Source organism: Gavialis gangeticus, unplaced genomic scaffold, assembly GCF_001723915.1.
Source record: "Gavialis gangeticus isolate Ggan-Ray unplaced genomic scaffold, GavGan_comp1, whole genome shotgun sequence".
Classification (NCBI taxonomy): domain Eukaryota; kingdom Metazoa; phylum Chordata; order Crocodylia; family Gavialidae; genus Gavialis; species Gavialis gangeticus.
The window spans coordinates 4,538,093-4,554,630 of NW_017728991.1; the positions used below are offsets into that span (position 1 = coordinate 4,538,093).

The 16,538-nt window shown below is 42.1% G+C and overlaps 1 long non-coding RNA gene across 4 annotated transcripts in view; it reads left to right on the forward strand.

Annotated features, from left to right (window-relative positions):
* Positions 1-5,708, forward strand: part of LOC109296712 — an 11,595-nt gene extending 5,887 nt beyond the window's left edge. For 2 of the 4 annotated variants that reach the window (XR_002097030.1, XR_002097031.1), the window contains exons 2-3: positions 2,034-2,132; positions 2,778-5,708. This is a non-coding gene — a long non-coding RNA (uncharacterized LOC109296712). Of the gene's footprint in view, positions 1-592; positions 2,133-2,777 lie in introns of those variants that run through there. The other 2 variants (XR_002097032.1, XR_002097029.1) reach the window with 2 other exon arrangements.
* The last annotated feature ends 10,830 nt before the right edge of the window (positions 5,709-16,538 follow it).

A 16,538-nucleotide genomic window follows, 5' to 3' on the forward strand; every position in this document is an offset into this window, starting at 1 on the left:
TTTTTTTTTTTTTTTTTTTTTTTTTTTTTTTTTTTTTTTTTTTGCAGCCAAGATGCAAACTGCAGGCGCTCAGTCTTCGTGCAAGCGGAGGTGCAGCCGGGGCTGCAGCGGGGAGGCCCGTGCAATTGCACACCTTGCGGGACAGCTTGCAAAGTGGGCTCAGTCTCTTTCTTTCTTTTTTTTTTTTTTTCCTTTCCTTCCCCAATGGCACAGGCTGTGCTGCACCTACATGATGGGCCAGGGCTGGCAGCTCGCAGCTCCAAACTTGGCTCGGAGTAGCCCAGTGCGCAGACGTGCTTCCTCCCGCCGCGCGGTGCCCGCTGGGTAGTGTAGTTTGGTGCGGTGCGGGGCACGGCGGCGGCTGCCTGCGCCCCAGCCTGCTTGCCCCCAGGCCCCTGGTCCCCTTCATGTCCTCTTCTTCCCTTTTTCCCCCTGCCTTCTTGCCTTCTGATCCCCTTCTTGCCCCATGTCCTTTTGTCCCCTGTCCTTTTATCCCCTTCCTGCCCCCCCGTCCTTTTGTCCTCTTCTTTTACCCTTCTTGTCCCGTCCTCTTATCCCCTTCTTGTCCTCTTCTTGCCCCATGGCCTTTTGTCCCCTTCGTGCCCTTGTCCCCTGTCTTCTTCGTGCCCCCTGTCCTCTTGTTCCCTTTTTGCCCCTTGTCGTCCTCTTGCCCCCCCATCCTCTTGTCTCGCCCCAAGGTTTGCAGGGCTCTGGTGCCCCCCATGCACACTCCTCCTCCGTTTGCACAAAGCTGGGATGGAGGTGCTGAGGGCTGGCACAGTGCGGGCAGGAGAAAGCACCCGGCCCTGCACGGTTGGGTGTGCGAGGTTCAAGCTTCCTTGCTCTGGAGACGTGCAGGGAAGAGCAGGCTGGGGATCTGCTGATCAATCTGCCCCCTATAAAAAAAAAAAAATGACCACAAGTAAAGGGGAAGGCGGGCGATGAAGAGAAATGAAAAGAAAGCTGGCCTTTTCATGCAGAAGGGGCAGCTGCAGCAGCCAGACCCTTTCCTTTCCTGTTCAGGAGCACACCCACCTGTTATGTCATGATTAGGGCATACAAAAAATAAGTATGCCTGGTTTTTTTATTCCCTGACTTCTTCCCTGTCCCATTTCCATGCACAGCATGTGCTGCTCTGCTTGGAGAACCTTATCTTGCAAAGGGGCTGCCTCACTGAAGTCCTGTTCCTTTCTTTCCTTTAATTATTTTTGTGCAAGTGTTTGAAGTCTCATTGGCAGCTTATTTACTGGTTACAATCTGTAGAGAGACTGAGTCTGGCTTCCTGTTTATCCTTTTACGGCGTCGTTTGTCAAATAGTAAAGATGTTCTCTGCTTATTTTCCTAATCAAAATGATTGTGCATATTTGCACTTTCCAACAAAGTCACAGTAGCTCTGTAAGACTGTTCTTTGTGGAGATTGGTATGAAATGCCGGGGAGGCATTTGGTAACGAGTACTTGTTGTTTATTATTATTATTATTATTATTATATGACATAAAATTTCTGGCTGGACAAAATAAGGCAGAATCGGGCACATGTTTTCTGCCTGCATCTCATCTTATTTTGAGCAATGGAGCAGAGACCAGAGCCTGCATTCACCTCCCTGGTTAGTTTGACATCCACTGGACCGCTGGTGTCTAATGTGAAGCATATAGGTTGCCTGATCTGGGGATGGAGGATGAAACAAATGTGGTATCAACAGTAGCATTTCCTTTCCAGCAGTCCCCACAAGTTAAAGTGGATTTCATAGCAGCTAACTTGTTAACTCTAGTGGATAACTCGATCAACTCCTTTCAGGCTAGCCTGGCTGGGGGCTGCTGCTGCTAAACGGTGAGCTGCAAGTTTTAAAGCAGCGCTTAATTCAGAGATGAGGATAACACCTGAGTTTATAGCTTCATCTCGTGTTCTCCTCAAGACAAGCCCTTAGTTAAAACATTACGAGAGGCAAAGGACCCCCAATGAACAGGCAGGAAACGTCCATTTTTGCTTATTGTCACTTACTGGATTATTTTGCTTTTGTTCTTGTTTGGGGAGCATCTCTGGCTGGGTTCAATGTTTTGAAAGGCTGCTTCTTCTGTTGAATAGGATCACACACGCTCGGGCGGCTGCTGTGGAGCTGTTCCAGTTGATCAGGTGAGCCTACAGCGCTCTGAACCTTGCGCGGGATGCAGGTATGTCTCAGCCCTTCCCATTTGATTAACATGCATAAAGCTGTCCTTTTAGTGAGTTGAGTATACTGTTATGTACAGCAGAAACCTCCTTTTGTCCTCCAAAGTACCCGTCTGTCATGGTCCACCTGGGATGAGCAGTTGAAGCATCAACTGAGATTCACAATCTAGATTTATTCCCATAGCCACCCTCCCCTCTCTCATATCTATATCTTGATATCAAAAAAATATTCTTCCAGTTTAGCTGAGGGGAGAATCATAGCCTTATCCAGCATAGTCTTGTTGCCAGTTCCTCATGGAAGCACAATTTATGTGGCCAAAAGGAGTCTTTTTCTAGCAGAGTTCATGTTCTGGGAATTGACTCTTCTAGAGAGAAAATATTGCAATGGAAAAATGCCTGTGGTTGCCCTATGTGGCATTTTTGCTAGGGTGCTGTGGTGGTATAACTATACAGGCAAAGTTGCTCTGGTATGGACTACCGTCCCCCCACAATGCCTCAAATGACCTTTTCTTAGCAGATATTTGATGTTCTTCAGGTTAGAAACTTGATCGTTCAGGTCGCGCCTTGCCTTGTCCACCCCAATGATCCATTGCATAAATTTCTTTACAGAGTCCCACAGATGGATGTACATCTTCCCTGGTGTAACGTGGTGGGATGGATTTGGTCCATAATTAACAGGTCTCTGCATGTGAGCCATGTGTTATCTAGGAGACAGTATGGGTACACAGCCAAATAGATGAGATGGGCTCAGGTCTGTTCTCATTTTCCTTTAAGTTTGCAAGTTTGTTTGAAGCAGGAACAAGTCTTTTGCTCTGCTTTGACTGGCTTCTTTGCTTACTGGGGTCTTGGTCAATTGACTAGAGTGCCTAGGCTTTCTGATATAGAAATCATTAATGCTTAATCTGAAGTCTTATTTTTTTTTTGTTCAAGGAAGATCAAGGTTTATCCAGAGTTTGAAATGGAAGAAGCAACTTAAGATGCACCAGACGAGTAATAGAAAATCCTGTCCCAAGTAGACTATGGAGGATTTGCACCCAGGCCAGTGAAGGGGAGTAGCTAAAATGCTATATAGTCGAGCTGACCAGTGACAGGTGCATGGTAATACAAGGAAGGATGGGGGTGGTATTTTGGGGTAAGGAAAACCAAAGCTGTGCACATTACAGTTAAAGTAGCCTTTATGTAAAGCATTAAAAAAAAAAAATTAAAAAGCCCCATATTCAAATGTTTGCAGGTAATGGATTTGTAAATTATTTTGTAAATTATTCTGCTTTTGTCTGTTGTAGAAGAATTTAAATAAATAGTTCACATCATGAAGATTTGGGGGCCAAGTGCATATTCTCAACTTGCAGTGAAAACTGTGGTGGAAATTCTGTGTACTCCAGCAAAATAGTGATACCTTGAGGTCTGAGGTACTTCTGTGGAAGTAGTTCATAAAGAACATATATCTGTAATTATGAGCAGTGCTACTGGTCATCACTCGAATCTGGTTTTCTCCAATGCATTGGAAAATATGTATTATAGCAAACTTCTGTACCACAACCTCAGACTTTTGCAAATGTGCCTCCAGTGATTTAGACCATATTATACAGTAGGCACTTGGCAAATGTTTTTTATGCCATTTTTAGTTATAAAGGCGAAAATAAAAAGGATACAGTAACCCTCAATGAGGTGTATACTTTTATAACTTCATAATGTTCAGAGTGTTTGGGGGGGAAAAATGGCTGAAAATACACCCTTGCCTGAGAACTTATATTGCCAGATTTCAGTGTAGAGCATGTCTTTATTAACCAAGCAATACCTCCTTGAAATGAGGGGTTTATTATGGAAAGGCTGACAGACCCTTAATTAACACATCCTGAATGGCAGTTACAATAGCCCATAAGCTAAATAGTGGCATGCACAGTCCTTAAGCCTTGCTTGGTAGAGTTGGGCAGACTTAGCTAATTCGAAGGTCTATTATGTGTTAGTATTTTTCTTCTCATCTGTTCCAGTCTGCTTTTAAAGTTGTGTTAAATGTAAGTGATCACATTTTGGGGCTGGGGCTGTATTTTCTGGTTTGCCCATTTTAGCTTTTGGAGTCTCTTTTGGAGTCTCATTTGTCTATCATGCCAGATTGAGAAGGCTAAGGTGGGCATGTCCACGTGGCATTGGACAGAGCTAGAGCTCAGCACTGTGAAAATACCTTCCTGCCCATTCCCCCCTGCTCCATACATGTCAGTAAAGTTTCTGGCTTATGCCCAGGGCCTCAGACTTGGGGGTCTAAGGTTGAGCCAAGTTCCACTCTAATGGCAGCAATATGATCTCTTTTTGGAACGCAGCATGCAATGCAGTGCCGGCAAATGGGCATTTTTCGGAGTCTGACCTAGTGCAGATGGACCCTTATTGTTCTAATATATCTTTTCTATGTAAAGTGGAGTTGTCTCTTCATTACAGTATTATGAATGCATTCTGCTTGTACACAAGAGATGATACATTGCATATGTTGATGGAAAGATGCCAACAGACTATAGAAACAATCTTATTCTGTTGAAACATGTATGTTTCATGCCTTGATAGTTTTTCAGGGTGGTCCAATTAAGGTAAATGCTCCTGGCATCTTTTCCATTAATACTTGTCTTCACCACCATCCATCATCCTGTTTCTTCAGCTGGTTGTCTAAGAGCTTCTGCCCATCTGGACCCTGAAGCATGAAGATAGCAAGCAACTCCCAGTGTCTCCAAGGGAAATGTCTTTCTATCCAGTCCTCTACTGAAACTGCAGGTAAGCATGCATCATTGTTGCCTACGCTGGTTGTGGGAAATGTAGAGCTCTTTCCATCCAGTCCTATACCGAAAATGCAGATAAGCATATGTCACTGGCACAACCAATGTAGGGAACATGGAAGTATTTTTGTTTAAATGTAGCATATAGTTAAGTCTTGTGATCAAGATTATTGTTTGTAAAGCACGTGAAAAAAAATGTCCCTACCATTAATGCTGGAGGTGGACAATGGAAACTGAAAATTAAAATGGGTTGTAGGGGAGCATGGAAGGAAAGAAGGCCCAAGAAAATGAAAGAAACGTTGAGTTTGTGGTTAACATATAGGACTGAATCAGGAGATCTGCTTTCAACTTCTGGTTTTGCTATAGATTTTGTGGGTAAATACTGCAGAGAAACACCATGAATGTTTCTATTCTAACCCCGTGTGTTTTGACAATTTTGTTTTTTGCCTTCAGATTGCTTTCCACAGTTACTCTAATAAACGTGCTTGCTGGAAGGAGTGTTTTGCTGAAATTGCAAAATTTTTCAGCAATATTGCCTTAAAACAGACCATCAAATTTATACACTGGAGTGTGTATTTTGGCAACTTGATTTGTTTTGGTTCTTTAGATCAACCTGATCACGCAATTGCAGACCACATGACCTGTTTGTCCAGTCAAAGACACAGCAGGAATCTTCAGTCTTGAAGATTTGCTAACAATTGCTTGTGAAATAATATGCAGGCCAAGAATGATTGATTGTTTCCAGAAATCTGAGTTCTGTATAAAAATGGAAACAAGCGCCGTTTTGTTGAATTGTTCCCTTTTTTCATGTGTTTTTTTGCATAAGCCACTTCACCTGTGTTACTTTCAGTATCTAAATGGGGAGGATAGTATTTCCCTAGTTTACACCTTGAAGTGATGTTCAGACCCTTTTTTTAACTAATCATTATAAAATGTTTTGAAGTTCTTGGATATTTTTAGCATTTTATGCCCAAAGTTGTAAGTGTGGCTTTTTTATTATGATGCAGAGAAGGGAAGCAGGCTTGGCATCTGGAACACAGGTGTGAGTGAGAGATGCCTGATCAGGTATTAAGGGAATGTCTTGTAGTGTAAAGAGCAGCCTTAACTGCTAGCACTGTAAAAAGACTATTTAAAGCCAGTGTGGATTTTGGATGATAGCTACATGCAGGGAGAACAAGGGTCACGATGCCTAGGAAGTGGAAACTTCCAAAAACAATAGCCATTGGAAATGAAGAAGTCAAGCTGAGTGAAGGTACTCTGTTTGCTGACTTCCATGGAGCAGGGAGATGGGACAGGGGCCAACAGTACCTTTAAAGAAGTGGCCAAGGGTTATTTCTGTTTTTTTTTTAATTTCCATTTTGCATTTTTACTGACACATAGCACTTCCTGCCATCATCACCCTTTTTCCTAGCAATGAAAACTATGTAAGAAGGGGAGAGGTACAAACATAACACATTCTGGCATATAATACCACTGTTGGAGTTTCAAGTTGGACCTTAAAGGCTGCAAACAAAAGACGGGTGTTTTTTTTTTTCTTTACAAATGATTCTTTTACAAAAACAGCAGTTATCAAAGTGTGAATGATTCCTCAGTAAGGGGCATGCATACCAAGGCCATTTAACTGCTCCCTACAGTCTCTGTTTTTTATTTCATTCCTTTTAAAGTCTCTTACTGCTGTGAAGGAATCATTTCAACATTACCCGATCCAGTGACCTCTGCCAAAGTCTGCAGAGAGCCTGAAACAATAGCTTTGAGGTGTGCACTGCTCCTTCGCTTTGTGCTATTAATGATGCTAAACTGTCAGCATCGTTAGCAGTTTCCACGCTGATTGAAAGGAAATGGTAAAAGCGTCATTCTGATAAGCTATGCCATGGTGGCCAACATTTTTTGGCAAGCGTGTCCTAAATAAAGTCCGAAGTAGGAGATGGGAGTGGCACTGTTGCCAGTATGCTTGCTGTACAGTAGAGGTGACAGTTCTTGAACAAACTTGAACTTCAGGAGCTTATGGGAGGAAAAAGCCACCTGCTATTTTACTAAGTGGTGCAGAAAGGGCGTGGCAACCCTGGGTTTGGCATCATCTACTCCCACCGTTTCTGTAAAGCTAAACCATCAAGCCAGGACCCCAACCCTATCCCCTCCTTGAGTCTTGCCCCAAATCCTGTCATTGGTACCTTTTTAACTTAGTGCCTTAGGCTCCTGTGCCAGATGCACCAATTGGCCATGCCACTCGTGGTCTACGTGCTAAGGATTGGCCACCACTGAGCTATGCTGTCTACCTAATAACTGCTTCCTAGGAACAGGTTTTTCTATTTCTTCTTTTTTAAAAACATTTTTGACCTGAGGAGGTAGCTAAATTCAGCTTTGTTTTCCTTAAGGTGGGCACTCTACTTACTACTTTCACAGGCCACTTTCAGACTAGAAATATCAGTATAAGCATAGCGACATGTTAGACCTGCAAAGAACTCCTCATGGGGTTCAGCAGAGTTGCTCTTCTCCCAATAGAGTGGATTTGAGCCCCCACACTGAGCAAAATGAGTTCTCCTGGTAAAAATACAGGTCGGCTGGGTGTACATAAAAGATTTCTGTTGCTATGGCTGTGATGGCCTGGGTTGTTCTGAGTCCCAGCCCTCTCATCGCCCGTCTAGTGAAAGAGCAGTATGAGATGAGCAGCCACTTCTCTCTCACTCCCCTCCTCTTAAGACTATTGAATAGATAAGATACTTGAAGCATGGATTTTTGTGGATGAAATTCTTTTATTGAACCGACTGCATAGCTGGGATATATTCAGACAAGATTTTGAATACAGGGCATTCTTCTGCAGGTCACTGGCAATGCTGATCTAAGGTGCTCTCGATGTGTTTTATAGATGTACCTCGCTTTTATCTCCTTACCTTCTTTTTGTCTGCCTCTGTTGTTCAACTAGAGCATTTGCTAAATAAATAATGCCCCTGACCCAGCTCTGCTGGTGGAAGTGTGTAGTAAACACGCACAAAAATAGCAGTGCTTGTGCGGTGGGGGGTGAAGGTTGGACAAAGAGGTGTTTGCTGCGGTAGAAGATGAAGAAACTGTTGAATATTTGTTAAGAACAAATGGACCATCTGGAGGAAAGGATGCCACAAGGGTGTCTGCTCTGCCTTTCCATTTAGCTCTGTCCTCAGCAATAAGTTTGTGAGCAAGCGACAGAGCAGGATGCTTGCCTTACAATAGAGGAGGTGACAGACAATGAACAATCCTGAGCATTGGTGGCTTATAGGAGGGAAAAAAAAACCATCTGCTCTTTTGCTGTTCTGAGCAGGGCAGAAAGGATATTGCACGTTCCTTTGTTCTCCACTGAAGGTAACGGCGGACTACAGGCCTTCTTGTACTTTACAAGCTAAAAAAAGTGAAGTTCATAAGAGCTTAGCAGCCAGATCTTAAAATTCAGTTTAGTTTCTGCTGTCTGTCTGTCTTGCTCCTATGCATTTCCTCTAGCAGCCATTAGAAGTTAATACACATTTCCACATAGTGTCTTCTGGTAGTTTGATCGTATGAGAAAATGTTTAGATAGCGTCAGTTTTCTTTGCTTTTTTCCCCCTGCCCTAACAAACTACACTAACCCTGTGAACCTGGGACTGGAGAGCTGTTAAAAAATCTCTTTGTGGCTTTTAAGCAGATGGCCAAGGAATTCGTACAGAAGATAAAATGACCTATAAAATCTCAAAGTAGATGCTGCTCATAAAAGTGACAGAAGCCCAGTAAAGGAAGCCCATTCACAACTTGAGTAACCTAGGTAATGGTACAATTTAGGGCTGGAAAAAATGGGCCGATAAGAATAAAGAGCTGAGTGCTTTGGTAAGGAGAGGGGTTAAAGGAGACAATCATCTCAGCTCAAACAAGTGGGCTAAGGGCTGTGCCGCAAGCATGAATACATCCATTTTATCTTGATTTGCCAAGAGACACAGAGCACAAGGTCACCTCGGGATGTAAGAGGCCTGAAGGATTTATTGGAAGTTTGGAAAATGCTGCCCAGGCAAATAAGCCAAAGGAGTTCATGAAATTAGAAATCTTGAATTTATTCTTAAGTGGTGTGTTTTAGAGGGTAAGTTATCCTTTTTGTAAGTGATGGAAAGAGCCAGTGTGACAGATACTTTGGTCTTTTTAACTGAAAATCTAGTCTGCTTAAAATGCAACAACAACAAAAAATGTGTAGGTATGGGAGGTGCACCCAAGTCACCGTTCCTACGAATGCAAAGCTTTCGTCCCAATCTTTCCTCTTCCTTGCGTGCTGTGCAGGCGTCACACTCGCGGCATGGCACAGTGCTGTCATGTGGGAGATTCCAAAGTTCAAAGCTAGCACGTGCTCACTTTTTTTTTCCTTCTCCGACTGTTTACATGGATTTCTCTGTGTTTATGGTGCAGCTGTTATAATACCTCTCTGTCTCTCTTATTTTCAGTTTTCATATCTCTTGGTATTGCTTCTATAGAACTAAGAGTTCTCTGCTTTTATTTGATTAAATAGTTTGGGATTTAAGTCTTTCATTCTGGCTCAACTTGGCCCTTAGTCTTTTTACAGCTTTGAGTAGCACACAGTTGGCTGGACTTGCACTCTCCATCCTTGGCTCTTGCAGCCACAGCCTTTTCAGGGGCTTGATCTGGGTTTTCGTGACCTGCAAAGAACTGTTGGCCTCTTCCAGGTGCTCTTGGTGTAATGGATAATTTTGGAGCTCTTAGAAAGGTATAGGCTTGAGGATATTTGGCAAGGGTTAACTGCAGCCCTAATAATATATTGCTTTCCATTTAGCAAGCAGGGTGTTTCACTGATTATTTTCAGTCTGGCACAGCTGACATGAGTTGTATCAAAACTGGACTAAGCAAATGTTCTTAAACCAGCAGGTACTTTTTGTAGTGTATAGGGCCTTAAATTCAGCACTGAAACTAGGGTCGTCTCAGCAGGCCTTGTTAGCCTAAATGCCTTTGTGAATTAAGATCTGCAGTACTTTCTGACATCACTTGAGTTATCTGATGCTGTGGGGTTAACATCATCCTTGGGAAGGAAATAAAGACTGATTTGGGCTGAAAGCTGAGACTTGAAATTAATGCTGTCTTTAATTTAAACTCCTCCAAATATAAGGAAGCTCAGTGACACAAATAATAATTACTCTCTGGGTACAAATATTGCCACCTTCCCCCTGGCATTATGAAACCCGAGCTGATTGTTGGGATTCTTGCAAAACAGACCCAGGTGAGAGTTTATAAATCATTCCCTTCAGGGTCCTTTTAAGATAAGAGCGCATTTTGTTTTCATTGAGACAACATCAGTTGAGCAGCATATCATTTAAGTGTGTTTGTCTCCTGCTACAGAGATGAAGGCAAATCAGAGAGATGTTTCTCTTTAATGCAGGAAAGACAGCAATCCTGTGACATCGTTCTGTAGCAATAATTTGCTTGCTGTTAATGACGAGATGGATTTGCAGCCTCTTTACTGATGGATGTTGGTACCATAGTGTCACCAGCCTCTGCTGTCGTTCCTGAGAAGCGGGTTTCTGATTGGCTTATGCTTATTTCCAGCGGTCGAGCTGGTTCAGCAGTGTGATTGATTTGTTGTTGGTCACGGGGGGGTTGGGGTTTTTTTCCCCCAACTGTATCATTGCCCTTACACTGTTTTTACCCCCCACCTCCCGATTCTGCCTCTCTGGCCTCTCCTTCACCAATGGGAGCCTCTCTTTCCAGATTGCCCCTGTGCACAAAATAAACTCCTAGGACTAATTTTTGGAAAGCATTCTCACTCTAACCCCTTTCTCTCTCTTAGTGTTCCCTGCAAGATAAGATCTAGTTAGAAATAAATTAAGAGACATATTTTAAATGTATTGCTTCCTCTGGATTTCCCAGGATATGTGGTCTAGAGACTCCATCTTCTAGATGCTCTGAACAGTTACAGCGAAGCCATAAGCAATATACTTTTGGCATCGTCCTACACCAGAATTGTTGCGGGCTCCAGGGTTGTTTGCGGGCTCCAGGGTTGCAGTGAGCCCTGCATAGAGAGACTTCCAGTCTCTGCTCATTGCAAAGCCAGTCTGAGCTCTTCAGGGGAGGGATGGTCTTTATCACTGGGTTTCTATGACACCAAACACATCTTGAGTGTTAAGTGGTTTATTAAATCTTTATTATGTTTATGTTGCTGCCAGAGTAATAGATCTGGAAGCAATTACTGGAGTCTTTTGTTTTGTTTTTTTCTTTTTCATTCTTTCTTTATGAATGTATTCTAAAAGTTTGCCAAGCGCCGGGGTAGTACTGCATACTCTTGTATTATATAGTACAAATGTGAATGAATGACTTCAGCGGGACGTGCTTGACTTTAAACACATGCTCCTCTTGAAGTGCCTAACTGATGAGATGTTGTTAAGTATGTGCACGTAGTATTTTGCTAGTTTAGGGCCTTCCCCTCAGTTTTCTCACTTGTAAAATGGGTCTGTCCCTTCTGGGTCAAGTTTGGGGTCTAGGAGTCCTGACTCTTCCACTGCTTCCATATTGCAGAACGACTTAACCCTGAATCAAGTAAGCATATAGCTACTACTGCTGCGTATGGGATTCTTTATTCAGTAGTAATTCGCTTAAGTCAAATCCACCTTTACAAAATGCAACTCATTAGAGGACCAGGCTGAAAATCTGGGATGCTCTGGGATTCTCATATAAGTAGTGTTAAATAAAGACTAATGTCATGCCTATTTCCCCTTAGTGTCTTTTGGTAGTTCAGAAGTTACTTTTATTTGTTTGACAGTAGGAGCTGGCTTTTTTGTTTGTTAGTTTAAAACATAAGTGCTTTTTAATGTGTGTCAATACAGAAATCAGACGTTCCTAAAAGAAAAAAAGGCAATTCATAATCTATACAGCAGGATGTGTTAGGAGAGGAAGAAGACTCCAGCTACTCTTATCTGGAACACAAAGCTTCTGCTTGTCATAGTTGAACTTTAGAAGGAACCACATGCACATAAAAGATTACAGTACAGCTGAGCCCTTTCTTCTCTGTAAATTTGCCAGGTCTCATTGAGGACTCTTCTGCTTACTGTTTTGACTTGTGGGGGAGTCCTGCCCCTTGATAGTCTTGTGTGAAAATGGAGATAGATGCGAATTTTGCATGAGAGAGGGAATCCTGCCCTCAGGACCATAGAGAAGTTCAGACTCGATAGGATCTGTGCTACATGGCAAAAGGAGCAGGTTTCCTATTGAAGAGGGCATAAGTTGCATGAAAAGGGTTACCTTTCTGCAACTACCTCTACTTCTCTGCTACTCCCCTGCTTCCATGTCAGGATCCACCTTGCTTTATATTCAGGTTTGTAAATCAAGCCTCTGACATCTTCTAGTTGAGAAAACAATTGAGTACTGGCTGTTTTGCCAGCCCTGTTGTTCATAATGATGTACTAGATCCCATAGTGACTTGCACCTGAACAAAACCCAACAACAACAAAAAAGCCAGCATATTACTGTGATTTTATTCACCCCGGTTAGTGTTCTGTGGAAATGCCAGGGGCATGGTAAATACTGTCCCCAAATACAGCTAGGGCACAATGGGATGCTTGGTTTTTAATACTTTTGTTTGCCGTACCACAGTCCCTAATAATGATCCTCCATTGAAATAAAAGCAAACGGGCTTCACTGTAATGTTTTAGTGGTGCAGCGGTAAGTTTAAAAAGGGGGGAAAAAAAAGAAAGCGTGTTAGCATAGGGGAGAAGAACCTGACATCAGGTCTTACCCAACACTGTTAAGAGCATAGTGGTAAATTAAAATTGTAGTAGCATGATTTCTTAAGCATGGCATTACTACGCATAACTTTAGAGCACATAACCACCAATTATAATGCCAAAGCATCCTTTTGTTTAGCAAAAATTGCAAAGAGGAGCCTCCTTGTACTGTGCGATAGAAACACTGATTGTATGTTCCTCCAGTAGAATGACCCGTGTGGCAAAGGACAGTAGCAGCCAAAGATGGAGAAGGACCATTACATCACAGCTGCCTGACCCATTTAGGTCGGGGAAGGAATGTAGCTTTTCTGGCATGATAACAGAATCGGTTATCAATTTGACTTGCACAAAGCATTTCATTAGTCCTGGAAAATGCAAGTGGCCTCCACTTTCAATGTTCTCCAGACAACGAATGGAAGATGCAAAGTCTTATGCTTTATTGTATTGCTCCCATACAATTGTGGCTTCTAGTGAGTTGCTATTTATTTATTTCCACATCAGCCCTGCATGTCTAGGAATGAAATCCCAACTGCTTTGACATAAGTAAGTATGGCTCCAATATTTTGTACTGCAAAACAACATTGATTTCTCTCTAACAGTATTGAAAAAAGTTGTAGGTTTGTTTGGGAGTATTATTATTATCATTGCTGCAGTTTTACAGAATATCTACAATATTTAGGACCCAAAAAAAGACAGCTAGGTTCATAGGTTTTTAAAGCATAGAGAACTAGATTATTACTCATAAAATTGGGCCTAGGATGTCACTGACATTTTTCAGTTCTAGAAAACTAGAGCTGTAGGTTATCACACTTCAAAACTATAAAGCCATGCCTAGAGTAGCAGGCAAATTTAGATTTATAGGTCTCTGTTTGGAACATTATGAGGATTACCTAATTCCCGTGTCTTCATATTTAAAAGGGAGGGGAAACTATTAAAGGACAGAAGGGACCATCAAATGATTTATTTTGACATCCTGTAAAAAACAAAACAAACAGACAACAGAATTTCATCCAGTTGCTTTTGTGTTGAGCCTTTATTATATGCTATTAGCCTTTTATAACATATCTCTCCAAGTCATCTAGCTGAATGCCCATTGCTATTGGATCTATCTTCATAACTTGTAGTAGTCTTAAAAGCTAGAGCAATGCAATGGTTCTTGTTTTACAGAGGGGGACAACCCGCATATGCAGAAGAGGCTTGAACCAATAATCACCTGCCTGATGACTGTTCCATCCTTCTTTGTATAATTAAAAAGAGATCCAAGCTTTAACTAGTCATAGTCTGGATGGGATTATAATAGGTTTGAAATATACAGGGACGGAGTTTTGGATTCATCTGTACTTGAAGTCGTTTGTGACAGAGCTGTGACTTGGAGCAGTTATGACGATGATTTGATAAAAGGCAATGGAAATATCACAACAGTTTTATATATATATAGAGAGAGAGAGAGAGAGAGAGAGATAACACTTATAATCAATGCTTATACCAGATGAGAGAGTTTTTTTAGCCAGTTGAAAATAGAGAGAAAAAAGCATTGTTATCTGGATGCTGCTAAGCAAGAGACTTCAGCATTCACAAGAAATCCAGAAAGTTTGTGCTGGCTCCATGCCACCGCTTCAGTAAGAGAAGTTGGTAGTTGGGCTATGGCCAGCTTCTCCATTAGCTTCCTAAGGAATGGGAGGTTTGACACCAAGTCGAACTTGCACATCTCTAGGAATTGCCTTCAGTTTTGTAACTAATGAACCAGCTGCAAGCAATGAACAGGTCTATCCTGAATCTTAAACCCCAATGTGGGGTTACCACCCTGCTGAAATTTAGGTTCATACCATGGTTCTACTGTCCCCTAGTTGGTAACTAGGTACAACCATTTTTTGTGTTTCCTTGAGGTCTGTTAAGTCCCCTCCCCCCCGTTTGCCTCTGAAAACAATGCCTGTTTTACTGTTTTTGACTTTTTTCTTCTGTAAGTGCTGTTTTGTTACGTAGTAATCCCAGCTAGTGTTCCAACTGTGTGATTTATGTTCTGTGTATATTGCCTAATGACTTACAATCAGGGGAATTAGCAGGGTAAATGGTCACCAATGGAAGTAAAATATTTGCAATATGGCTCACTGCAATTTTAAGACTTTTATTTTTTAAAAAATGCCACAGTTGTGCCACTAACCATCCTGAAAAGGGAAATTCAATTACTTTACGTTTCCTCTTTTTAAAACCCTTCATATTAATTTTGGCTAAAAACATAACCATTTCCATACATTCCTCTTGCTGAGTTGCCTATTTGATAATGCAAGGGTTGAATACAACTTTCAGCAATTCTTTATGTTCAATGAACATTACATACATTATGCAACAAGCAAATGAAAGAAATGTCCATCCACAGCTTGTCAGGGGAAGGAACACTTCTATATGTGCTATTGAGTATCCAGAGTTGCTGGTACACTACAGAAAAAACTTGACAGCCTGAAAATGTAGTGCAGCTTGAAGTACTTCCTTCACTCACATGAGTAAATCAACATGTAATGAACTGAGTTCAGTGAACTGTGTTAGCAAATGAGTGTCAATTTGCTTGTGATCTCAAGCCTTCTGCTTATATCTCCTACAAACAGTCAACTGCTTTATATCTGCTAATGTAAATACATGCCAAAAAAAGCCAACTGTGAGTTCAAATGGCCATGTTTTTTAATGCTGAATCTGATGTTCAATGACTTGAGTTATGATACTGGAAACTGAAGGCTGAAGTGAAGACTTGTTCACCCAAGCTCATGATGATGCTGTATTGCAGACCAAGGGAACTACTCTTAGCCATCATTGACACTGCCCAATTCTGCATTAGGGAGCTCTCCAGGGTGTTAAACTGTTTCTTGTTCCTGAGTTCTGTTGATTAGTAGGCCTCCAGTACTTGGGTGCTGTGCGCACACAATCCCTACCCCCCCACACCCCACAAAAAAACCACCCCAAAAAGAACAACCATTGTCCTACTTTGCTGTGAAAAGATTATTCACGTTCCAAAAGGCTTCTCAGGTGACACAGATGCAAGCTATTGATTGATAAACAGCCTGCCTGTGCTCCCGAAGAGCTTTACAATAGCTCATTTAAATGATTTTCAAGCCAACACGTGAAAGATCCAATAAAAACACATGCCCTTTTTGACTGGTCAGGGTCTCACTCAGAAAAGGAATTTTTGCACTTTTCCTCTTAAAACCTACAGTATGACCAAAACTGAAGGCACTTCCGAGATACGCAAGTTCAACTTGGTGTCAAACCTCCCATTCCTTAGGAAGCTAATGGAGAAGCTGGCCATAGCCCAGCTACCAACTTCTCTTACTGAAGCAGTGGCATGGAGCCAGCACAATCTTCCCGGAGTTCTTGTGAATGCTGAAGTCTCGTGCATAGCAGCATCCGTGTAATAACATTTGTGTTTGCTCCATATTCAATTAGCTAACAGACTCTGTCTCATCTGTTATAAGCACTGATTAAAAGTGCTCTAGTTGCTTTTGACTCATGGAAACCTGGAAATGAAGCATTCTGTCCTTAGGAAACTTCAGGTAGTAAATGCATCTCATGCCTCCGCAGCAATGTGGGGTGGATATTGAGAGCATGTCAAACTTGTCTTGAAGCCCTACACTGATTTTCCACATGTTATTGAGTCACACTGAAGGTGTTGGCTGTTATCTTCAAAGTGCTTAGTGGCCTGGACCCTGTGTATTGAAGAGGTCACCGAAGGCTGAGTCCAGAATGTACCCCTGTGGCTGATGACTTCCATTCTCCTGCAAAATAGGCCATTTTTTCATAAATATGAAGCATCATCTTTGCAGGAGATGGAGCCTATTTCAGAGTCAGTTCAAGAGTGTGAAAGAAACTCCTGCAGAAAATAACTGAGACAAACCTGGCCA